This window comes from Podarcis vaucheri (assembly GCF_965113315.1).
Source record: "Podarcis vaucheri genome assembly, chromosome: 5".
Lineage (NCBI taxonomy): Eukaryota > Metazoa > Chordata > Lepidosauria > Squamata > Lacertidae > Podarcis > Podarcis vaucheri.
In genome coordinates, this window is record NC_138763.1 from 75,312,222 (window position 1) to 75,336,836 (window position 24,615).

Sequence of the window (24,615 nt, forward strand, 5' to 3'; positions counted from 1 at the left end):
TCTGTGGGGAGTAGAAGACGGCCCTTGCATTCCAATGATTGCCCTCTAACCCCATTCCATTGAAATCAATGGTGCTTACTTTCACAGGAACATGCTCAAAATGAGAAATACTGTAATGTATAGGCAGCTTCATGCTCCTTGCTGGTTGCATGGCCCATACTGGTCACAGTCACTGGGCATATACGGTAAAAATATACATTTATGTACTTCATAAAAGCAATAGGAAGAGTCTCTACTCAAGCTTGTCCTTCTGGATAAAGAGAATGAATATACTATTCATTTCAGAGATGCGGTCAATTTAAAAGTATTACACTTAGCAAAAAATAAAATAAAAATAAAATAAACAGTATTGGTGGTTGACTAGCAGGGAGTCTCAAGATTCCTTCAACTAACTATGGTGACTGGCACCTCTCTTTGAGCCATGAAGCAGTCAATACCTCCTAATTCCCCCCCCCCCGGCATGAAACAAAGTTAAGGATCACATCCATTGCTGCACCCTCTTTGTTCTTCTTGCCTCTCCACACATTGGCTTGTGCAAAAGGAAATGTGACCTTTTGGCCCTGCATTAGAGAAATGAATGGCAGGTAAAAGAGAGATAGTGGCAGCTAGCATAAATTACAGGGCAGCTGCCAGAGGTCCAAAAAACCAGTGGTGGATGCCATGAAGCCTCCCTGAGAAAAGGCCAAAGGATGGGAGAGTAAGAAAGACTTCAACTGTTCTGAGATGCAAAACAACACCTTTTTCATGAAAGTGATGAGCAAGATGTGGGTACAAGAATCAGTGTTTTCTTTTCTTCAGGCATCATCACCATCACCATCATCATGAAGTCACAATGGCCAGGTTGTCTTCTGCTGACACTTAAGGCAGTATCAGCATTGGGTCACAGAGGTGACTGGCAACAGGGGACAAGCACAGAGGCTTTCAGTATCTCTCTCACCGAAACAGGCAGCCGAGTGAGGGCAGGAGAGACCAGGCAGGCACCCCATTTACTACAGAGCTTCTACTTACAGTAAATAACATAGGGTGGTTCAGCATCAAATAAAGAAGAGATAATGGTGGCAGGTACAGGAACCTAAGTACATAAGAAGAGCCTGCTGGATCAGCCAAAGGACAGTCTAGTCCAGCATCCTGTCCTTGCAGTGACCAGCCAGATGCCTGGGGGAAACCCACAAGCAAGACCCAAGAACAAGATCAAGATCACTTCCCCCTCCTGCTGTTTCCAGCAGCTGTCACTCAGAAGCATTACTGACCATGGAGGCAGAGCACAGCTATCATGGCCAGAAGCCATTGATAGTTTGAGCCTCTATGAATTTGCCCAATCCTCTTTTGAAGCCATCCAAGTTGGTGGCCATCACCGCCCCCTGGGGGAGCGAGTTCCGCAGTATAACTATGCTCTATATGAAGAAGTGCTTTCTTTTATCTGCCCTGGATCTTCCAGCATTCATCTTCACTGGATGTCCACAAATTCAAGTCTTATGAGAGAGTGAGAAAAACTTTTCTCTATCCACTTTCTCCATGCCAGGCACAATTAAAAAAAACAAAAAACTTTTATCATGTCTTAATAGCAGATAGATAGGAATCTTGGCCGACCTCCAGACGTAACAGAGCAAGGCACACAGACCATAGTACTTCTTCCTCTGTGGTTTTATCAAGATGTTGCTTAGATTGCAGTGTTCGACTTTGATCTTAACCTTCTCCCTGTCACAGGCCATTTGTGTGCATTCTCCTAGCCCAGTAGGATAGACAGTGGTTATGCTAGGATTATTAGACAAGGGTAATAAAGGATTTACGTAGGAACTGGGTATAGGGTTGGCACAAGAGTCTATTAAACGTGGCCACTTGACTGCCTGTTATTTACCCTGGTCAAATGCTGTCAAATATTCCACAAAGTCAAAAATGTTACTGTGGTTTGAAAGCTGTTTTTAAAAATCATTATGGTTAACAAGAACAGAAATATCACTTGTCTCCTAACCCTAGAGCAGTCGGGGAGGAAACTTGCAGCACATCACAGGTTTTCCTGTTGTTCACCACCTGTAGTAACTTCAGACATCTAACAGGAACAGGGCCAAAAGCAACCTTCAGTGGCAAAGGTGAGTTATTAAGACCACCCATAGTTCCATCTTCTTGCAGTAGGAACCAGAGACTCTCTATGTGACCTCGCTCTGTTATTTGCTTTATTTCTGTTTTGCTTTCTGTTTTTTTCTTTTAAAAATGCTGTTATTCGAAGCTACCCTGGTGTTTCAGGATACAGATTTTTGGTCTAGTTCAGACATTATGGCAAGCTGTATTTATCATAACCTGTGACAAGAGGAAGAGAATTGGTATGTGGGGGGGGGGGAGGAGAAGGAGGGGGGCACAAAAATCTGAGGCACTGCCCTGATGGTCAAACCTATTTCATGGTTTGGCCATGAAACAGACATGGAGCCAATACTTCATGCACCTCTGCTTTTTATGAATTGCCCTCATTTACATTTTCATCTAAACCCATTTCTACCAGGTTCCCTTGCTGACTTCTGTGACAACACACACACAAACTTTTCCTACCTCAAAGTTAGATTTCATTTGCACAGCCATCATAAATTGCTAGCTATTCTGGGCAGGATTGCACAGTTACCTTCACTGATGAATAATCATATCCACAAGAGTGGTTTGATTTGCAAAATGAAACTGTCTGCTCTTAGACGTTGCATTTATATTTTGACAGTACAAGTCAACACATGGTAAGTTTTGCCAAGTTAAGCAAGGACACAGGTGACACCAGGGCCTGCTTCAGTCAGACTGTTGCCACTGCCACCCTCTGGGTCAACATCACTTCTGCCCTGTGGAAAAGAACACCTGAGGCTGTCTCCTGCTTAGTGGGGCTGGTTGTTTTGTGAGTATGTGGTTTTAAATGCGAACCTAGCTAACACACACTTTCTAAAACAATAGAAGAACAGATACACAGCCATCATTTGGAATTCCTGCTTCTCCAAATGTTGCAGTGTAGCTCTCCAGCCAAGTAAGATGTACAAATATGCAGATACTGAGGGAAAGTGTTCATAAAAATGCATATGTTGGGGGAAGTAATATATAGAATGCATTGCAGGAGGGAAAATTGCTTTGCAAAAAGTATAGTAGGCAAACTTGCGTAAAAACGAGTCTCGTAAGAAACATTGTGTTTTATATATTTTAATTTGATGTTGCGAACCACCCTGAGATCTATGCACAAAGGGTGGTATACAAATTTAATAAACAACAACACCCACATTAAAATGCTGATGAATTTTCATGAGGACTTCCTCCCAAAATACTTATGTGGAAATGAGGAGAACTGAATTTAAGAGTAGAAAAATGAGAAGCCAAAATTGACAAATCTGCCCACTCCTAGTTGTTAGACACTTTGTGAACTCTAGTTGAAAAGCAGGGTAGAAATCTACTAACTAAATAAATAACAGCATGAGGCTGAGGCCCCAGGAATCTCCCCATTCAGATGCAGCCAAGTAGGTTGTGTGTAATAGCAAACATCTTCAGTTTGTTACCACCAACAAGGCTCTGTAATTTTTTAGTACAAATGCAGGTGGAGGCAATCCAATATTTGGTGATAAATCTAACACCCCCACCCTCAGAGTATACCAAAATAAGAGAAAAGTGCCACAACGCATCACAAAATACAATGGGAGTGAAATTATGATGTGTCTGGGGAGCCTGATATTGGAAAATCATTTGCTTTAGTCACTGACAATGTCAGTAATGTGAACGTAGCATAAGCCATAACTGTGGACAAACATATGCATAATTACTCCAATTATAATACACATCCCATAGCCGAAACCTGCTTCTCAATTATTAGATAAATCTAGGCAAGCTGAAAGTACCTACTAGAGCTATTATGAAATGTATGAAGCTGTTCAGTCTGCAACTGCAGTGCTGGATCCAAAAAAAGAAAGAAAGAAAGCAATGCTAAGAATAAAATGGTAACTTCAAAACTTTCCAGGTAGACAAAGTGGGGAGAAGGAGGGATTACATCTTCAGGACATTAATATAAGAAAGGAGCTTCTGGACAATGACAATTGCAGAGCTTAAAGTGCATATTTCATGGCAGCCAATGAGGATAGCTTCTGAGGTCCTTTCTAAACTTTTAAGAGACTACAGAGATTGCTTCTGCAATCAATGTGACTAAATCAAAGCACACTCATAAGAAATTCCTCAATTTATAGCCAAGATAAAGCCAATTGTCTTTGAGAAGCTAAGTGCCATCTGTACTCAGGAGCCCAGAAGTTGTGAAAGTGAAAATCTTTACTATCCTATGGGAAGAGCTTTGCTGCCAATCAATGCATCTACAGCTTCCAACACACATCAAGCTTCAAAGTAAGAGTGCTAATGATAACACTGGGAGCAGCTGGTGGGCTGGGGAAGAGGCACTTACCTGACCTCCCAGAAGGGAATAAGGTGGTGGAGAGGGCAATGGGGTGAGAACACACTAGCAGGAGCACTGGACTGGCTCCACTGGGACAGTTGCACTGACCTCACCACCCTCTTGCCCCCCACCCTCTCAGTAAACAGCAGTGACTTACCTGCTACAGTGAGGGGGGGGAAGTATTTGATCCCTGCTAAATTTGCTTGTTTGCCCTCTGACAAAGAAATGACCAGTCCATAATTTTAACGGTAGGTTTATTGTAGCTGTGAGAGACAGAATAGCAACAGGGAACCCCCCCAGAAACCCAGAAGACAAAAGTCAGAGATTGATGTGCATTATAATGAGTGAAATAAGTATTTGATCCCTTTGCAAAATATGACTTAGTACTTGGTGGCAAAACCCTTGTTGGCAATTACAGAGGTCAGATGTTTCTTGTAGGTGGCCACCAGGTTTACACACATCTCAGGAGGTATTTTGTCCCACTCCTCTTTGCAGATCCTCTCCAAGTCAGTAAGATTTTGAGGCTGATGTGTAGCTACTCAAACCTTCAGCTCCCTCAACAGATTTTTCGATGGGATTAAGATCTGGAGACTGGCTAGGCCACTCCAGGACCTTAATGTGCTTCTTCTTGAGCTACTCCTTGGCCGTGTGTTTTGGGTCATTGTCATGCTGGAATACCCATCCTCTACCCTTTTTCAATGCCCTGGCCGAGGGAAGGAGGTGCTCACCCAAGATTTGACGATACATGGGCCCGTCCATCGTCCCTTCGATGCGGTGAAGGTGTCCTGTCCCTTTAGCAGAAAAACACCCCCAAAGCGTAATATGTACCCCTCCATGTTTGACAGTAGGGATGGTGTTCTTGGGGTCGTAGGCAGCATTCCTCCTCCTCTAAACATGGCAAGTTGAATTGATGCCAAAGAGCTCGATTTTGGTCTCATCTGACCACAACACTTTCACCACTTCTCCTCTGGGTCATTCAGATGTGTACTGGCAAACTGCAGATGGGCCTGTACATGTGCTGTCTTGAGCAAGGGGACCTTGCGAGCTCTGCAAGATCTCAGTCCTTCATGGCGTAGTGTGTTACTAACTGTTTTCATGGTGCCCTGAGATCATTGACAAGTCCCCCCCCCCGTGTAGTTCTGGGCTGCTTCATCACCGTTCTCCTGATCATTGCAACTCCACAAGATGAGATCTTGCATGGAGCCCCAGACCGAGGAAGGTTGACAGTTCTTTTGTGTTTCTTCCATTTGTGAATTATTTGTTGTTGTTGTTGTTTAGTCGTTTAGTCGTGTCCAGCTCTTTGTGACCCCATGGACCAGAGCACGCCAGGCACTCCTGTCTTCCACTGCCTCCCACAGTTTGGTCAAACTCATGTTAGTAGCTTTGATAACACTGTCCAGGCTAAAATATTCCACAAGCTTATAGAGATAACTGTAAATTACTCATGCAAACAACCCAATCCACATACTGCAGAAGGGAACAACATCATCATCAACAACATCAGGAGCAACTACATCAAAACCTTCTTGTGCATTTTTGGTAGGAGAGCAGGTGAGAATTCTTGCTACTAGCATTCTCTCTCTCTCTCTTTCTCTATCTCTCTAAGGTATGTGGAATTCTTGATCTGGAGGAGCATTCAATTATGCAATCTATTGCCCACATTCTCAAGCAGTATGTCCCCAGGAGAGCCATAGCACAAGATTCTTCTGAACTTATAAATCAACACTCAGCGTATAGAGATTCTGTGACGTTTTGATGTGTTTCCAAATATACTTCTGGTATTTTTTTTTATCAAATGCCTCTCTGGGATACTCATTTTAATGAGAAAATTTGTGCTGTATGAATGATTAGCAAAAGCTGAACTAGGAAGCATGCATAGGATTTGTGCTATTTTAAAAAAATAAAAATGATTTTTTCCCCTTAAGCTTTCCTTTTTCTTTATGAACAACAATAGAGAGAAGTTTCAGGACCATCAATTCTGAACACTCTGGGTCAGGCCCTGACATTTGGTAACTGCTGTGGAAATCTGTGGGAGCCAAAAAAGACTTGCATTTTCATTACAGAAAGAGCTTTCAGCCCAGTACCTCATCCATTCTAGTGTTGGAGAACAGTTGATGCTCTGAACTGAAATCAAAGGAGAACACATATCCAACTGACCTCTCAGGGTGCCCTGTGACAGTCTTGAATAAGTCCCTGAGCACAATGATCTTAAAGGTGTACTGAGGGGGTGCAGCAGACACCACCAACCCCAAGATGGAAAGTTCTAAACTGGTAAGACAGACTCTTCTAGAGGGAGGTTTCAATGTAGCAGCCGGCCATATTGGATTAGCATTTGGCCTCGCCCTTGAAGTTTAGCTTCAGTAACTTCCCATTGGTCAAATATGTCTAAATCAGCTTTTTAAGACTAAAAGAGAAAGCCTGTTGGATCAGACCAAATAGAACTGGATGCCTTTAAATGGTGAGCAAACCAATTCAAGGCGCACTACGTTGCCATTAGTAATGGCTAATTATCTTAACTGCTGTATGCTACTACCTCCAGTATGCCTCTGAACAGCACTTGGTTGGGAAGAACAGTGGGGAATGGGTTCTGTGCTGGTCCTTCTTTTGGGCTTACTATACCCTCTGCTTGGCCACTTTGGGAAGCCAGGTGCTGAACCAAATAGTTCTTTGCATATACTTTATGGCTTGCCTTGTGATATAATTTTGATATTACAGCTTGTTTGTAAATTCATTTATGAGCAAAATTCCAATTATCTGTTTTTCCTGGGATGCCATAAGGGATCATATTATAGAAAGGACAGTTTTCCTTGGGAAACATCCCCAAGTCAATAAGCTCAAAGGCGAGTTATGTGGGGAAAGCTTCATCTACAGCATGACAATACTTTAGTTTCATCATCACTATAACCAGTGCTTTTTTTCTTCATGGTGAGTGCTGGCACCTTTTTTACACTCTCTCTCTCTCTCTCTCTCTCTCTCTAGCACTGCCTATGACCTCTAATTTACACTAGGCTCCACTACTAATATACACATTTTGGTGTGCAATTTGGGCTGTCTACCATACAGTGGTACCTCGGGTTATTATTATTTTTAAAATAATTTTTATTGAATGATTTTATGTTACAAAAAATAATACAGCCATACTACCACTGTACACATTTTGGGGGAGCAATTTCCCCTCATAGAATGCATTTTGTATATTATTGTCCCTAACACACACATTTATATGCACAGTTTGCATTTCAAAATTTGGAAAGTGCAAATTTCAAAAGACAGCTGTTTTTCAGTTTGCATCTTTTTCGGACAGTGAACATTAACTAGGTTTACCTTTAAATGCGAACTGAATAGAATTTCTCCTGCACTCCCTCTACTTGCCAATGTTCAGCTAATCCTGCAATGAGAAAAAAGGAAACAAATCAATGGTCGGTGCTTAGCTAGCTTTTCTTTTCTCAAGACCAGGAACAAGGAAGTTAGTTAATGCAGACAGTGTTAATTAAAGTACAGAGCTTGCTAGTAAAGATTCCGTTTAGAAGAATTTATCAGTATAGGGCATTAAAGCATGTGATTATGTTCTTGTTTAAGGAAGAGATATTCTGAAAATACGGATTGTTTTAGCCTCTGCATATTTGTTTTAGGAACATCCAGGAACTTAATGGATTATTCATGGAAAGGGAATTGCAGGGTTTTCAGCTAGTCAAATAGTTTATGAGCAGGAGCACCATAAACTCCAGTTCATCTTCTAGGCGAGTGAGAAGATTTCATTCTGGCACCAATCTACACACACTCAGTGTACCCTCTCATTCAAAGTGTCACCCTAACCTTCAAGCATGGATGGGGAACCTCTGACCCTCCAGGTGTTGTTGGACTATAAGTCCCATCGTCCCTGTTCTTTGGCCATGCTGGCTGTCACTGGTGGAAGTTAGAGTCCATCAATATCTGTTTCCCCATTCCTGCCTTAGAAGTTGGCTATACTATGGGATGCAATTCAAGTACATAGCTGGAGTAAGTACATAGGTAGATTCCCATCCTTTGTAGCTCTGTTTGTACCCCATTCCCAAGAAATCCAGGGAAGTCTGGAAATGACTGCAGTCACTGTCTTCTGTCTAGCACCTCATCCTGATCTTCTTCCATACTCTAAGCCTCTTTCAAAGAGTTAGGGGCACCTAATTTCTCCTAACCTATGGCAGTTTATACATTCCTATTGAGCATAAAATTAAAATGCTTGAGGAGATGGATCTTTGCACACTCTGATATGAACTAATCTGATCTCCCATATTCACATGTTATCCTCCAGATTCCCCCTTTGTGAATGTTCCAGTTAAGATCTCACCTCTAAAGACATTTACAAATGTGTATTTTGAGAGAAGCTACATTCAGAAAAATATTCTGAAATAAATGTTAGCAAGCATTTGTTTAAATATGTACTTCATTCATTCTTTTAAAAAAACAACAACTACAGTTTAATGTAGAAATAGGATGAAGCAGAAGCAGATTGGTTCACTTTCCTGCTGGGATCTCCTTTCCACATAGTGATCCCAAGTCCTTACTCAGCAATGGGCAATTAGTGTGTTCTGCTGTGGCTATTCCAACGTTTGATGTCTGATTGTTAGGTTTTTAGTGTTGCTCACTGACACAAGACCTTGTGGTAGGGCAAGTTTGGCAGGATAAAACCCATAACATCTTAGAACAACTTTTCCCCCCAGGACCCTGACTCATAACTCATTTACTTGAGGTATTCTCTGCTGCTCTCATTGCACACATCATGGCAGTAAGCTTGTCCTGTTTAGACAGTAATTATGCAGCTGGAAAGCTGTGTGAAGCTGCTTTCCTTTTCGCAAGTGTGTGCAATGTGAGAGCCATATAACTTTCCTTGGAGAACTCATTAAAGATACAGAGCAAAGCAGCCTCATAATCATCTAAGAACCTAGCATTAACCTCAGTACACACCTGTGATGTGTAGGTGAATGAGGCCTTAGAAAAACATCTTGAAAGGGAAAAGGACATTGGGTGTCTTTAAAGGACCGAACTAAACTTTACAGAGAGACACATGCAACTATATAATTTCTCTGCTTGCCATTTATCACCTTCAAACAGCCCTCCTCTACTGGAGTTCCAAAACACATGTTGGTCCCTTTAGGGACTCTGACTTGGGAGAAAGCTGCTGAGGAGGGATTTGGAGCATGAAAACAATTGACAGGGAAAAGCGTTAAGCACCCCTCCCTCTCCATCATTTATCCTACCTGAAAGCAGCCTTTCCTATTTAAAAAGGGCAGTTGGGATATGGTTATGTGCATCTGTGGAAAATGGCTAGTTTGGCCTTTCTTCACAAGGAGTTTTCACTTATTTTCTTAAGAACATAAAGGTTGGCTTAAAGGTTAAATCATTTCACTGTTTGTACTTTAGACAAAGCACTTGTATTTCTGCAATCCTCATTTCACCCGCAGCTTAAATAATTTAACGTAAGAACTGTTTACTTTATTTCATTTCATTTGGAAATCCAATAGCATTGCAAGCACACTGTAAATTAGACTGCAGTCATTAAAAGGACAGGTCAAAGATAGATTGGCAATAAAATCAAAACATATAGTCATATTACAGTAATAATAGAAGTATTAGAACTGTCTGACACAGGATAATTAATACCAATTTTGGCTTACACAATTTTATGTGCCTGATGTTAACACCATCAAACAACAAACACATCAAGAATTAAGTGATGGACTACCACTGCAATGTATGAAATTTAATTTCTGGAACACTACAGATTATGTGGTGCAAAATCCAGCAGCTATCTAGAAATGGAACATCCCCGGCATTACAGCAGCTTGCTTTCTAACATTTCCCTAGATATCAGTTCAGAATGAAGATATGAAATCTGGAAACCTGAATGGGCACCAATGCCAATTTGAGATCCCTTTAATATGCTTCTGGTTTTTGCTATTAAGCTTTAGGAAGTGGTGGGTGTAGTCATATGCCTATGCATTTTTGCATTTATTTATCACACGTCAGTGAGCTCAGGACTACATACCCTGGTTCTATCCTCCTATATCCTCACAAGCACAATTACCCTATGTGGTAAGTTAGGGGGAAGAGAGGGTGACTTTCCCAAGGTAAGCACCATGCTTGAGTGGGGATTTGCTTTGTCATTTCTTCTCCCCCCGCCCTCCCAAGTGTAAATGCATCGTCCTGCAATGGAGCAGTTGTCATGCACAGAATTAGGACAGAGGTAGCATGGCAGGACTGGGGATAGTTAATCTGAACAGGGAGCTAGAAGCATTTCAGGCTCTGCAACCTACATGGACAGAACCTAATTGTCAGGGGTTCAGAGACAGAGGCACAGGTGAGGGAGGAGACGGAGAGCGACGAGGAAGAATCCCAGGACAGTGAGGAAGAGGATGACAATGACTTGAGTCTTCCATGAGTCTCTCAAGTGAATCGGAGGATTCTCAGGAGGGGGCACCCCTAGTCAGGACAAGGGGGGTCACAGGGGGGACCTGCCAGGAGCAGGGAAGCAGCAGGGAAACCCCGAGCGGGAGTGGGAGATCGGGGCCGGCTTCCCAGCAGGAACGAAGGGAAGAGAGGGGGGTTCCCAGTGTGACACACGGAGCGGAGCAGGAAAGAGACAGGGGAAGGAGATCGGGGGAGAACGTCCTGCCGGAAGAGGCGGAGAGTAGTACAGGGAGTAGTGTAAGTGTCAAAAGGAAGGTCAGGGGTAGCGAGCGCGCGCCAAGTTCAAATGTGGAGGTGCGCGGAAATGGAGAAAGCCCGGAGGAGGAGCCCAGCCCCAAAGCACGAAGGAGGGGGGAACAGGCATCTCAGGAATCCGCTTCAGGAGAGAGCAGGAGGGAAGGAACCCAGGGGGGCAGAAAGACCCTGCGGAAAAGGAAAGACAGGAAGAGGTGGTCTAGCACAAGCCTCTTAAGTTGGTGTAGAGGCGGGACCGATTCAGAGGGGACTTCAAATGTCTGACGTTAGAGACTAGGGGCTGCGCGCCTCGGTTGTGGAACCAATAATGAACTGCAATAAACATCCTTGTATATAAGAAGAGCTTGGCGTTGGTCTTTTGTGAGCTGAGACCTGAGGCAGCCGCTGACACTAATCTCCATAGCTTTTGACATCGGGACTGCAAGCAGCAAGCAACAGATCAAGCAAAGTGACCATCGAACACTGTGTACCACTGCCTCTTTACTTATAGCAGGGGTGGCTACCTTGTGGTCTTCCAAATGTCGTTGAACTACAACTCTCATAATCCCTAACTATTGGTGATCTTCACTGGGGCTGATAGATGTCCAACCATCTTGTGAGCCACAGGTTGACCACTCCATGCCCTATGGGATCTCAGAGAAAATCTTTGATTTCAAGGAACTCTTGAGTAAATATGTCGTGTGTGTGTGTGTGTGTGTGTGTGTGTGTGTGTATGTACGTCTTTTAAAAGCTCATGGACAATGACTCCAGTAACCTTGCCTAACTGCCTGTTTCAGCTTTTAAAGTGGCAGATGCCTAATTCTACAATATTCACACTTGACAGGACACCTGTGTATTTTGTACATCATTATGAAGAACTGACTACAAAAAAGGGAAATGAACATCAGCCCCAAATTAACTGCTTCCCAATACAATGTAGATACTACTCCATTCTCCGACATGTGCAATTCATATTTCATCTGTAAGGATGCTGTGTTTTGGAACTGAAGGAAAACTCAGAAAGAAAAAATGCTTTTATTGGGTAGTACTTGTCTTCTGGAAGAGAAAGAGGAGGTGGGGGAGGGAGAGAATGCTGTATGGAAAAATAGAACAGCCTGTGTATGTGTCTGAATGATTCCAGAGGAAGTTGCCTCAAGGAGGCAGGAATGATTACTTCTAAGTTTTCACTTAAAGAAGAAAATGACATCAAAGGCCAACACAAAACAGCATGCACACACATTGAAGAACAAAAATATTTCAGACTACTACTGCGCGAAACTCTCAGTTTCTTTGGCAGAACTGCCCTGGGAACAGAGCACAACCCTGTCACCTCAGGGATACCTCTAGCTAACCTCTAGCTCAAACCTTGGTGGCAGGAGTCAAACAACACAAGCACTTTGATTTCATGTGATGTGAGGTAGACACCACGCAGGCACTACTGATCAATTATCAGACTTCTGGGAGGCTATACGTAGGAGTTCAGCATTTTGCACCCATACATAATTAAAGTTATATCATGAAAACAACAGAAATATAAATATTGGCACATGAGCAGCCTTCCACTGTCAGTACTGTGCCACACTATTTTCTTCATCTTCTGTAAACACCACACTCGTCTTTGAATATCACACCACTTTCTTTGCTTTCTTCGGCCAAGCCTCATTTACTTAAAGTACATAATATTTTCCATACAAAGCTAAATGCATACTTGCAGCCCTCGGCTTGTATTTTGCTGAATTTACCCCAAAACAGAATGAGTTCAGGATTCCTCTTCTTCATTTAGTGTGATATCTTCCAGTCATCCTTATCATTCAATGCTTCATTTTACTTACTGGTCAACTTCCCATTTCTCAACTTCCCATTTCTCTCTGGAAATTTCACTGGGGAGTGAAGGGCATGTTCAAAGGAAAATCCACACAGATAACTGTGGAAAGCTCTGATCTTTCTCTTTATATTGCTAATGGATATTAAGTTGGATTTAGTACTGCATTTTCCTCAAATAAAACATTTAGAATCCATTTTTAAAAATGTAAATAAAAAACCCCAAACTCCTGCTTTTCTGTTGCATGCAAGTCCACTGGTCCACCTTTTAAAATCTGAGAATATATCTTTGACATGCTTCTATTTTATTTAGCAAGACTCATACTCTGTTTCACAAGCACTGAATACTGTATCTTTGCTCTTCTTCATTCCTGCCTGGTACCTAGTCAGAAGGAGTACCAACGTCCTGCTCCTTCTCCCAAGAACAGCAACTTAAATCATTCAAAGCCACACATAATTAATTACATGCACAATTAACAAAAAATGTAATTTGGTTCTAAATGGCCAAGATTGCCAGTTCCTCTCTTTGTTCTCTGCTTACCCTTATGGCATTCCAACTGAACCATGGAATGCCTGTTAAATCCTGGGGGGGGGGGGTCACTTCCCATCTCAGCTCATTTTCTCTCACTTAATGAAAATGGGGCCACTTCCACACTTCCTCTCCTATGGAATGTGCCAGTGGTGGTGATTACTTCAACATTTGAAGATCCCATCATTTCCTGAACAGTAATATGGAATACCTGGTATCCTGTTCTCCTAGTCCTGCATAACTTAAGCAAGAGGTCAGGCAAAAAGCAAGTGATGATTCCCACAGCTGTGGGTCCTGTCTCCCCGAATGTACCAAGAAAAATGGGGAATGAACATGGAGCATTTGGCCGAGTTGTCAAGACTGGCTAGAGGGAGACATTTAGCAGACCTGAGATAGCTGGAAGTATGAAAAAGGAAAGAGAGTAGCATAATGTGAAGATTTATATAACCCCCACACCATAGAAGATGAAATATTGAAGAAAATGTCATTCATATATGCAAAGTATCATGTGTTAAAAAGAAAATGAAGTAATCGTCTTTCTGATTAGCATAATTCTGTTGTCTAGTGAACTTCCTTGGTGACCCAACATCCAAATCCCTAACTCCAGTTATCTTTCTTGAAAATGTTGCAGTGCGATAGCGAAAACTTATTAAAGAAATGTAATGCTAGGGATAAATAAAATAGTTTTAAAATACCCGAAAACAAAGTTTAGCAGTAAACTACAGGGAGAAAAGAAAAGAAAAACTAATTCCAGGGAACAAATACATGGCCAGAAACTATACCACTGATAACAGGGTAGACAGCGCTCCTAGCATATAAATAATCACATTAAGAAATACAGAGAAACGCTGGCGAAGCAAGAGGATGCAAATACAAGTTGAAGGCAAGATAAACCAACCAGCATTTCTAGCAGTGGTGGCGGGGGGAGTGGGCAGCAATATCCATGAAGCATCTAAATTGTCTTGGCTTCTAAAGGCAATGTGTTCCTCTGCTGACATCTTAAATGTCATGTTTCAAGGACAGTAATCTGGTGTTTTGACATCATTCAGAGACATGAGTCTGAGGGCCTAAAGAAACGTTTTGCGCACCTGCCCTGATACCTTTGGAGGGGATGAGGGCAGCTGCTTTTGAGGACACAATTTGGATTGGAGAAGCAGTGAGTGAAGGGTCTTTAACCCTTTACATACCTGTCACATCTCCACTTGGAATCCCCCACCCTGAATTTGACCTAATCTTGGTTCCAAATACATGTTCAGAAATGTAATTGGGAGTGCCATAGAGTGGGAAGTGAGGTGTCAGGATAGCAGGAGTCCTCAGGTGAACACAAACTCCTTAAAGGTAGACGGCCACCACATGCTAAGATTAACAGACCAACAGGAGGCCAACTTTGGGAAATTAGCTCCAGAAAACTCCCAGGGGAGGAAAGGCACCACAGCACTCCCTCTCTGCTGAAATCCCCCACTAGGAAAGGAAGAGGGCCATTATCCAAGAGGTCCAAAACACCAGCATCAGAAAACAGGCAATTTCCCAATAACTCAAACAAAAGATAGCAAATAAATACAAAGATCCTGCAACCTAATGCAGAGGGAAAAATTTAAAAGATGAACCAAATGAGAATTTTAGGAACATTTGCACACTGACCTTGGGGCTTCAGTATCAAGGATGGTAAATCACTAGCAGCTACAAATTGTCTCCTGGTTGCCACTACCTGTCCCATCCCAGGCCTAATTCAAACTCCAGATCATTTTATATTACCTCCTTGTAGCATCTTGCCCCCTGGCATAGGTCTTGTATCACCATCATATTCTATTACAGTCATCTTTTCTTTGCTGGCCTTTGAAACATTGCACATATGAGTACAGGACTTTTTATGTGACAGCTATGTAGAAAGATGGCAGTGGTGACACAGTGTGGCCTAAGGAGTTCCCATGAAAGTTGGAGGAAGCACTCAGTGTCAGTGGCTTCTGGGGAGGACTCAAGCATATATTTGAACAGACTTGTACGTCTGGATCCAATTTGTGCCTGTTTTACTGTTTGACTCTGGCCACAAACGACAACTTTTGAGAGCTATGCAGTGGAGGCACCAGAAATCCCAAATGCTTTAAACGTTGGTGAAAGCCAAGTCCATGGGCAAAGAGCACACAAACTTCTATGATGAGTCTTTGATGTACCTTGAAACTAGAAATCTTTCATCAGACACCAAGATGAAAAGAAATTTAGCAAAGAGTGGGAAAAATTTATAGAGTACCTTAAAGACCACTGTAGATATTTAAAAACCTTAGCAGGATTGTTATAACACTTATAATGTAATAATACTAAAGATAAAAAAGGATATAAAATGAATTTGAAAAAAGTAGATGCAATAGAAAGAGTAGATAAATATTGGAAACCAGGGGTGGGGGTGGGGGGAAGTCCGGGGAGTCAAGTAATCTCAGATGGGCAAAAAATGAAAACGATTTAAATATATAAGAACATTGTTTGAAAAATACTTTTTTAAAAAAGAAGAAACTAGAAATCTTTCGTGAATTCAAACTTTCTGAAGTCCAATATTGAATTTCACAAACTAGCATAGAGATGGGAACTTAGTTATCGACTGGAATTTGTATTTCCCAAATACTCCAGCACCATCCTCAGCTCAAAAGGCATTTCGAAGTGTGCTTTAATTGTGCATATTGATACACTATGTCTAGAAATGTGCATTTTGATATATATTCATATGCAGATTTTCATGTGCGCATATTTTTCACATATTAATTTAGAAACAGAACAGGAGGACTCATGGTAAACACATGCAAAAGTGACATGGACAAGAAATAGGTTTCTAGACATCAGTTTGGTACCCAAAGCCAATAAATTATTGGAGGAGTGGCTAGAGCCCCCTATGAATCAAACTGACTGCCCATAACCCATCCTTCACCCTGGAATCCCTACCTGAGATGCTAAAAAGGCCACCAGGAAGCTCCTTGGAGGTATAAGGAGTACAACACTCTGAACCAGAGTCTGGCATAGGGCTTCGGCAGTCATCATCAGAGCCAAGCACAAAGATGTATGGACTAAGCTGAGCAATCCTGAAATAGTGCTGACAGCTACAATAAGAGGATATCTGCAGTACTTTGCCATTCACTCTAAGCCAAATTGTATTTCAAAGTAATTCAACCTTCATGGTTATTTAATCCAATACTTCCTCTTCAAGGTGCAAATTGATTTCAGCGGTGTGGATTAAAAATATATATATTAACGGCACACTGGTCAAAGTCTTATTTGAACCCTTTGGTGGAATTCTTAAGTCTAATATGAAACAAAATACATTTTGTCCTTCATCAGTTCTACTGCACATGAAGAGGCTCTGTATACTTTTAAAGTTAAAACAATATGATTTATATACTATATGGCCTTTAAAATAATAAGTGAAAGCAATTAACTGGAGGATATAAATCTTGTCTTAATGACAAAACCAGTAATGCATTTTATGATAAATGGTCTGGAAATGCTATCAGTTAGTAGTTGCGTGTTGCATGGTGATTTTTCACTAAATATCCAATCTTGTTGAAATTATATTCTTTTAACACTTGAATAATCTTTGCAGATTAGCCTGGTGGATTCATCTTTATTCTGATACAACATAGAACCACACAAAAAAATTGTGCACCCATTTTAGTTAAAAGAATAGATGCACCTGTTGAGGGGAAAAATGTTATTCTAGTCCCACTATCATATGAGAACAATGGATAATTAAAATGACCCGATTTTGTCATTTTCAGTATTGCTTTGGAACTTCATCATTTGGCATTATTTTGAGCATTAAATATAACGACAAAAGGATGTTCTGAAAATAATAGTATCAATGTATTATGGCTACGTAGCACTATAATTACAGGCTTTTGAAATCCTTTTACTGAGATAATATAATCAATGCAATAGAATAATAATACATTGAATGATGATAAAATATGAAAGAAAATTAAGAGGGTGGAGACCTAATTCTATGGGTATGTAGCAACACATATTGAAGATGAAAGCAAACTGATGGAAATGTTATTGTTTTAAGGGTTACCTATTAGCATTCAGTACATCATAACCTAATCTGCAAGGCAGAATTATGCATTCTAGCATGGTGAACGCTGCAAACTGAAATTGATAGGCTCTTATAATTAATTGTAGCTACAGCCCATCCTTCAGAAATGTATGAACAGAAAGAGCAAGGCCACAATCCTGCATGAGCAGAGCAATCCTAAATCGGCATGAGGAATGCAGCAGGGCACAAACCAGAGCCCCAGAACCACCATCAGGGCGTAGGAAGGGGGTGGGGGCGGTCCGCCCTGGGTTCCATCATGGAGGGGGGTGTCAAAAGAAACAATTACTGCCCTACTATGATGGTTCAGAAAAAACTTTTTTTAAAAAATGCTTGCTCCAAAGGTCTTATCTTACTACACTAGGGATTATATAGCTATATCTGAAATTTCATGCAAATCAGTTAATATCTTAACCCTCCTCCATGAAAATACAGTGGTGCCCCGCAAGACGAATGCCTCGCAAGACGAAAAACTCGCTAGACGAAAGGGTTTTGCGTTTTTTGAGCTGCTTCGCAAGACGAATTTCCCTATGGGCTTGCTTCGCAAGACGAAAACATCTTGCAAGTTTGTTTCCTTTTTCTTAAAACCGTTAATACCCAGGGTGCATTGCTTGAAGAGGTGCAGCTGCGACTTGACTTCGAGGAGCAACTCATAGCATGAGGTGTGGTAGCCTTTTTTGAGGTTTTTGAAGAGTTTGGTGATTTTTGAAGCTTTTCCAAAACTTCTTTTGCAGCCATTTGGTAAGTTAAACTTTTAAAACTTTTTTGGGGGGTTTTGGATTTTGGGTTGGGGTGTTTGGAATTCAAGGACTTGGTTCTGGGTTTGAATTTCTGTGTGGTGGGTGGCTGGGTGCTTTTGAAATTTTTGGATGTGAAGCACTGATTTTTTATTTTTGGGGGGGTTTGCAAAGGTAGGAGCTGTGCTGCCATGGGACTCAAGAAGACTGCTGCTGCAGAGGCCGGCGAGGGGAAGAAGGCGAAGGTTACACTGGAAATGAAGAAGGAGATCATTCGGAAGCACGACGGTGGAATGCGTGTGACAGACCTCGCCAGGGAGTACAGGAGGAATCCATCGACCATCGGGACCATCCTGAAGATGAGGGAGAAGATCCTTGCGACTGATGCAGCCAAGGGAGTCACCAGGATCATGAAGAACCGCCCAGCTGTTCTGGAGGAGGTGGAGAAGTTGCTGATTATCTGGTTAGAAGAGAAGCAGCGTGCAGGGGACACAGTGACTGAGGCCGTCATTTGTGAGAAGGCCAAGGCCTTGCACGCAGACCTCGTCCGGGAACAGCCAGGAACCTCAGGCGAGCCAGAAGTCTTCAAGGCAAGCAGAGGCTGGTTTGACCGGTTCAAGACAAGATCTGGAATCCACAGCGTGGTCGGGCATGGAGAGGCTGCCAGTTCTGATGTTTCTGCGGCTGAAGACTTTGCAGCGGAGTTCCTGGAGGCTGTGAAGATGGAGGGCTACGTTCCACAGCAGGTCTTCAACTGCGACGAGACCGGGCTGTTTTGGAAGAGGATGCCCAAAAGGACTTTCATCACACAGGAGGAGGCCAAGTTGCCTGGCCACAAGCCCATGAAGGACCGTCTGACCCTGCTCTTCTGTGCCAACACAAGCGGCGACCTGAAGATCAAGCCCCTGCTGGTGTACCACTCGGAGAACCCACGGGCCTTCAAGAAACACAAGGTCGAAAAGGAGCAGCTGAGTGTCATGTGGCGATCCAACAGTAAGGCTTGGGTCACACGTGTGCTGTTTGTGGACTGGGTCAATCTTGCTTTTGGCCCTGCTGTCAAACAGTACCTACTGGACAACAACCTGCCGCTGAAGGTTTTGCTTCTGATGGACAATGCTCCTGCTCATCCTAAAGGCCTTGAGGAGGACTTGTTGGAGGAGTTCAGCTTCATCAGCATCATGTTCCTGCCGCCTAACACCACGCCACTGCTCCAGCTGATGGATCAGCAGGTCATCGCCAATTTCAAAAAACTCTACACCAAAGAGCTTTTCAGGCGATGCTTCGAGGTGACTGATTGCACCACCATCACCCTGCGGGAATTCTGGAAGGACCACTTCGACATCGTCACCTGCTTGAAGATGATCACCACGGCCTGGAACGGGATCAGCCAGAGAAATTTGAATTGCGCTTGGCGCAGCCTGTGGCCGGACTGTGTGGCACCAAGTGACTCTGATGCACCAGAGTCAACAGTGGTGCAGGACATTGTTGCCTTGGGGAGGACCATGGGCCTGGAGGTAACAGAGGAGGACATCAGCGAGCTGGTGGAGGAGCACAACCACGAGCTGATCACTCAGGAGCTGGTCGAACTGCAGGCAGAGGCTGCACAGGAGCAGGCCTCGCTGGAAGAGGAGGAAGCAACTGAGGAACGGCTGTCCTCCAAAGAACTGAGGGACATTTGCCTGAAGTGGAAGGATGTGCAGGCTTTTGCACAGCGGCACCACCCTGACAAGCACGTGGCACATGACCTTGTGAACACTTTTGATACGAGGGTCATGTCGCCTTTCAGGGAGGTGCTGAAAAGGCGGATGAAGCAGCAGACCATGGACAGGTTCTTCAGCAAGAAGCAAAGAGTGGAAGAGGAACCTTCTTCGAGTTGTCCCCCAGAGTCTTAGAAAATGTACTGTACACTTTGTTGATTTTTAAATGTTTTTCTGTCATGTTTAGAAACTTAATTTATTGTTCCTTCAATTTTTGAAATGCTCTTTACAGTATGTGTGACTTTAAAGAGCACTTAATAAACTCTTGTTGTACCAAATTTGGCTTTGTTTGGACTTTTTTTGACCACAGGAACGCATTAATTGGATTTCAATGCATTCCTATGGGATTTCGTGCTTCGCAAGACGAAAAATTCGCTAGACGAAAAAACTCGTGGAACGAATTAATTTCGTCTTGCGAGGCACCACTGTAACTGTTTACTTGGCCGTTTTCATATGTCGTGAAGGCTGAAATTTCAATTCAGTGGAGCCAAAACACAATCCATCCTGTAGATTTAAGTATCTGTCCACAGTCGCCTCCTTGTTATCAGAGGCCCATAATCTACATTCCTTTGTAAGAAAATATGAAATAACGTAAAACTATTTTTGCATGTCATGGACCGGCTAGATGCAGAAGAATGCAGAACCCTAAAGGGAACCCCCAGGGGAAGAAGGCTTAGAGCCTGGGGGTTGGTGGTGGTCAGAAGGAGACTGGGAAGAGGAGGTGTTGGAAGCTGGAGAGGTAACAGCGTTTAGTGAGCAGAAGAGGTTGTGGCAGACAGCAGTCCAGAATCAGAGGCTGAAGCAGGGGGGTGGGGTCAAGAGGCAGAGATCTGTCAGACTGTTAAGAATCTAGGGAGTCCAGACCCTCCAAGTGTCCCTATTTTCCAGGGACGTCCCTGATTTAAAGAAGCCATACCTGTTTCTGATTTGATCCCAGAATGTCCCACTTTCCCTTAGGATGTCCCTATTTTCATTGGAGAAACAATGGAGGATATGGAGTTATCCAACCCCCGAGCCACCTGAAGGCAACCCTGTACAGGGAAGCTTTTTAAATGTCTAACATTTCATTACGTTTTTAATATATGCTGGAAGCTGCCAAGAGTGCTGGGGCAACTCAATAAGATGTGTATGGTGTATAAATGGTGTATAATTATTATTATGCAATAGGACGTCCCTATTTTCATCAGATTGTGCGTAATATAAAAAATACAAAGTGAGACATTAAGGAAATCCAAAGGGAAAATATGAAGAACAGAGGTTCTGACGAACGGATTATTAAAAACGTGTGAGGTAAACAGTGGAAGTCTTTTTTTTTTAAAAAAACCAACTATTTAAGGTAGATAAGGACAAGATGAAATTATACAATTGAATATAAATACAGATGGGAAACGGCCATGTATTGTGAGTACTTATCTACTTTTAAAAATTTTCACCTATGATCTTTTTCTTTTACTTCTTTATTCTTTCTTTTTTTTTGTTTTTTCTGATATCTTATCTTTCATTTCACTGCTTTATTGTGAATAGCATTTTATAAAGGTATAAAGAACTGTAAATATGAAAAGAGACAAAATATTCTCTAATTTTCCCCCCTTGGTTAGATGTATTTCCTTTTTCTTTTGTATTTTCTTTTGTTGTGAATATGTATGTTTTCTAATTTGTAACATATATATATATATATGTAACAAATATATATATATACAGACAACCTAATACTCGTGTCCGTGTGTTGATTATCCACTAGGGAACTGTGGGTCACAGGGCCTTGGCATGCAAGGAACTAGGGTAGGAGTCTTAGAGCGTGGTGGGAAGGTGGGGACCTTCAGTCCTCACAACTGCCTCACTGGGGCAAGCCTTACTGGGAACAGTTGCTGTGATCACTAGGCCTGTGCTGTTTTGGTTTCTTTGACTAAAGAGTTAACTTCACTAACACTAGTGGTTTTTATTGCTGACCTACTACTGACTCCAGCTCCTGATACCCCAGGTAGGAGTTTCTTGACTGCCTGTGTTTCAGCAAATGCAAAGGAGCCCTCTGTGGTGGTGGAGTCCCTCTCCCCGCTTTCATTTCTCAGCAGAGGGACACCTCCATCAAACCCAAATCCCCTCCAGTAGATCTGATCAGGGTGTCACGATTGCTCTGACAGTTAAATTGCTTAAATCCAAGATTAAATTTGGGAATTTATAATGTAAAGAATCAAAAGTATCACTTATTGGTAGAAAGAAATGGCATCTTTCAGTAGAAAGAAATGGCATCTTTCAGGACTTAGATAGCCTCAAACAATAAATTTATTCTTCACTCTCAGCCTTTCTGATTAGAACTGGTACTGACAGATCAGCCAGTGCTTTATTCAGTCTACTCACGTTCAGTGGATTCACCTATCCGTTAAACAGATACAAGCACGCAACCCTAGTAATAGAAGTTAAGGCTGTTGCTTGTAAAAGCTCGTCATAGAAACCTTTGGGGGGGGGTCTGGCACTCCCTTTGCTTTACCTTTTGGAAATCTACTTGCTCCACTTACTCAGTGGAGCAGCAGCTGAGTGCAAGAGATTCCACCTTCCCTACCAACATTTCCTTGTGCTTGTGGCAGGGGGAGCTGCACTGAATTCTCGCCAGTTTTGATTTAGGAAATAGCAAATGTTCTGTTGTAAAATCCACCCCCCTCCCCCTCAAAAAACGACTGTGCAAAAATGCACCCTATTTTCTTTCTCTTCTCTCACTGGCCCCATTGCTCCCCTGACTTCCTTAGTGCTGTCTTCTCTCCGTTAGCTGCTTCTTTTCTGTTTCTAGATCAGTCACACACACCAGCATGTCCTGTCAGGGATGACACAGTGAACAGAGTGACATTTTAATTATCTTATTTATTTATAAAAATGTGTGTATGCCACAGTTTTAACCAGCGTACAACAATTATATATATACATAATTAAAACCGCATGAGGATTTAAAATTACGGATCATCAGCAGAAAATGTTTCCTTAATTGTCTGCATAAGTCAGGTGCCACAGAAACATTTTCAGCAAATGTTTAAAGGTTAAAATTGAGGATGCCAGCTGAATCTCTATTGATAAGAACATTCCACAGGACGAGGCTCAGGTTCATGTCAATGTCAAATGAGCCTCATTAACCTGGGGGGGGGGTGACTGGGATGCTCTTACATAGGATCTCAGTGGTCAAACTAGGATATAAGGGTTTAGGTGGTCCCTAACGTACCCTGGACCTAAGATTTAAAATTGTTAAAGTTGTTCAGGGCTTTGTCAACTAGCTCAAGGACCTTGAACTTGGCTCAGTACTAAATGGGCAGCCGGTGCATTTGTTTTAACAACAGTCTCATATGCTGTCAGTCATGTGCCCCCACTAGCAGTCTGGCTGCCACATTCAGCACCAGGCTAGAGTTTCTAGACCAGGTCCAAGGGCAGCCCCACTTAGAACACATTGCAGTAACCCAGCCTTGAGGTTCCCAATGCATGGACTACAGTGATCATTATGCTATGGAGCCACATCTAATGACGTGAATATGATGAAAGTTTGGTCAGGAAAAAGCAATGAAAAGAACAATTAAACATTTCACAAATGTTTATACTTGCTGTGGGACAGGAGTTTTTAGTTTTTGAAGAGCATATAGGAAGGAAGGAAGGAAAAGAAAGAAGGAAGGAATAGGTAGTGTTGGCTCATCTTCACTGGCGGTAGAAGGAAGTTCCTTCCCTATGAAAACACTAAGTAAATTTTCCATTACGAACAAAAAGTAGTGAATTTAGTATATTCAGAGCTCTAAATTATGCTTTTGGAATGAACTGGAATTACCATCAGAAAGCAGTTTTTAATAAGAACAAATATATTCTTAATGATTCCCAACTGCATTAAAAGGAGCAGAAACATTTTATGAAACATCATTTATATGAAATTTGACTTGTGCCTCAAGTCCCCAATGCCTACCCTGTAATCAACCTAGTTACAGAAATGTTATGACAAGCTTTAAAAATGCAATTCATAGTTTGGTTTTATGACAAATTGTTAATAGTTAGATTATATCAATTTTGCATCAATTTAAGTGGAAATTTGTTCCATCCATTATTCTTTTCTAGAAGGACGACATCTGCTAAATGTCAAAACAAAGCACAGTGACTATAGTATAATTTATTTGCCATTATAATATAGTTTATTACAATAAAACAGCCTTATGTGCGCTCTGCTAACCAGCCATATAAAAGGCTATTGCCTTTAAAAATAATTTCTGTTATCAAGTCCACGTACTCCTCCAGAACAACGTTGTGGTAAAATTTAATATTCCAAAAGGTACATGGGTTTTCAAGTATACTAAAGAATTATTTCCGTATTTATCATATTTCTGTCACAAAAAATACTATTGCTATCGAGAGACAAAAAGAAAGTAAAAGACAATGGTCTGTTCTTGCAGTGAACTTTAGTTCCAACAGGGAAAACAATTGTGACCTGCAACAAAATGCCCCATTCCGGGATATTGCACTCCGTTCTTCCCTCTCTTGGGGATTCTATTTTCACCTCAACAGTCACCCAACATTCTGCTTCCACTAGGCATGCTCAGTATTAACTGGGCATTTGGGGGGGGGACTGAGGACTGAGACGCTTTTTAAAAACTTATCCATAA

The 24,615-nt window shown here is 42.1% G+C and overlaps 1 protein-coding gene and 1 long non-coding RNA gene across 6 annotated transcripts in view; one reads left to right on the forward strand and one right to left on the reverse strand.

Moving 5' to 3' along the window:
• LOC309532295 (uncharacterized protein) overlaps positions 1-24,615 on the reverse strand; it is a 472,441-nt gene that overhangs the window by 399,163 nt on the left and 48,663 nt on the right. For all 4 annotated transcript variants that reach the window (XR_014219695.1, XR_014219696.1, XR_014219697.1 and 1 more), the window contains one exon: positions 7,721-7,784. The gene's annotated coding sequence lies outside the window, so the exon portion shown is untranslated. The remainder of the gene's footprint in view (positions 1-7,720; positions 7,785-24,615) is intronic.
• On the forward strand, positions 1,984-11,774 carry LOC309532355. Of its 2 annotated transcripts, XR_014219805.1 has the most exons (5): positions 1,984-2,090; positions 4,197-4,347; positions 5,870-5,947; positions 10,565-10,713; positions 11,502-11,774. It is a non-coding gene; the product is annotated as an uncharacterized lncRNA (long non-coding RNA). The 2 variants fall into 2 exon arrangements; XR_014219806.1 differs by lacking the exons at positions 10,565-10,713; positions 11,502-11,774 and adding an exon at positions 6,351-6,584.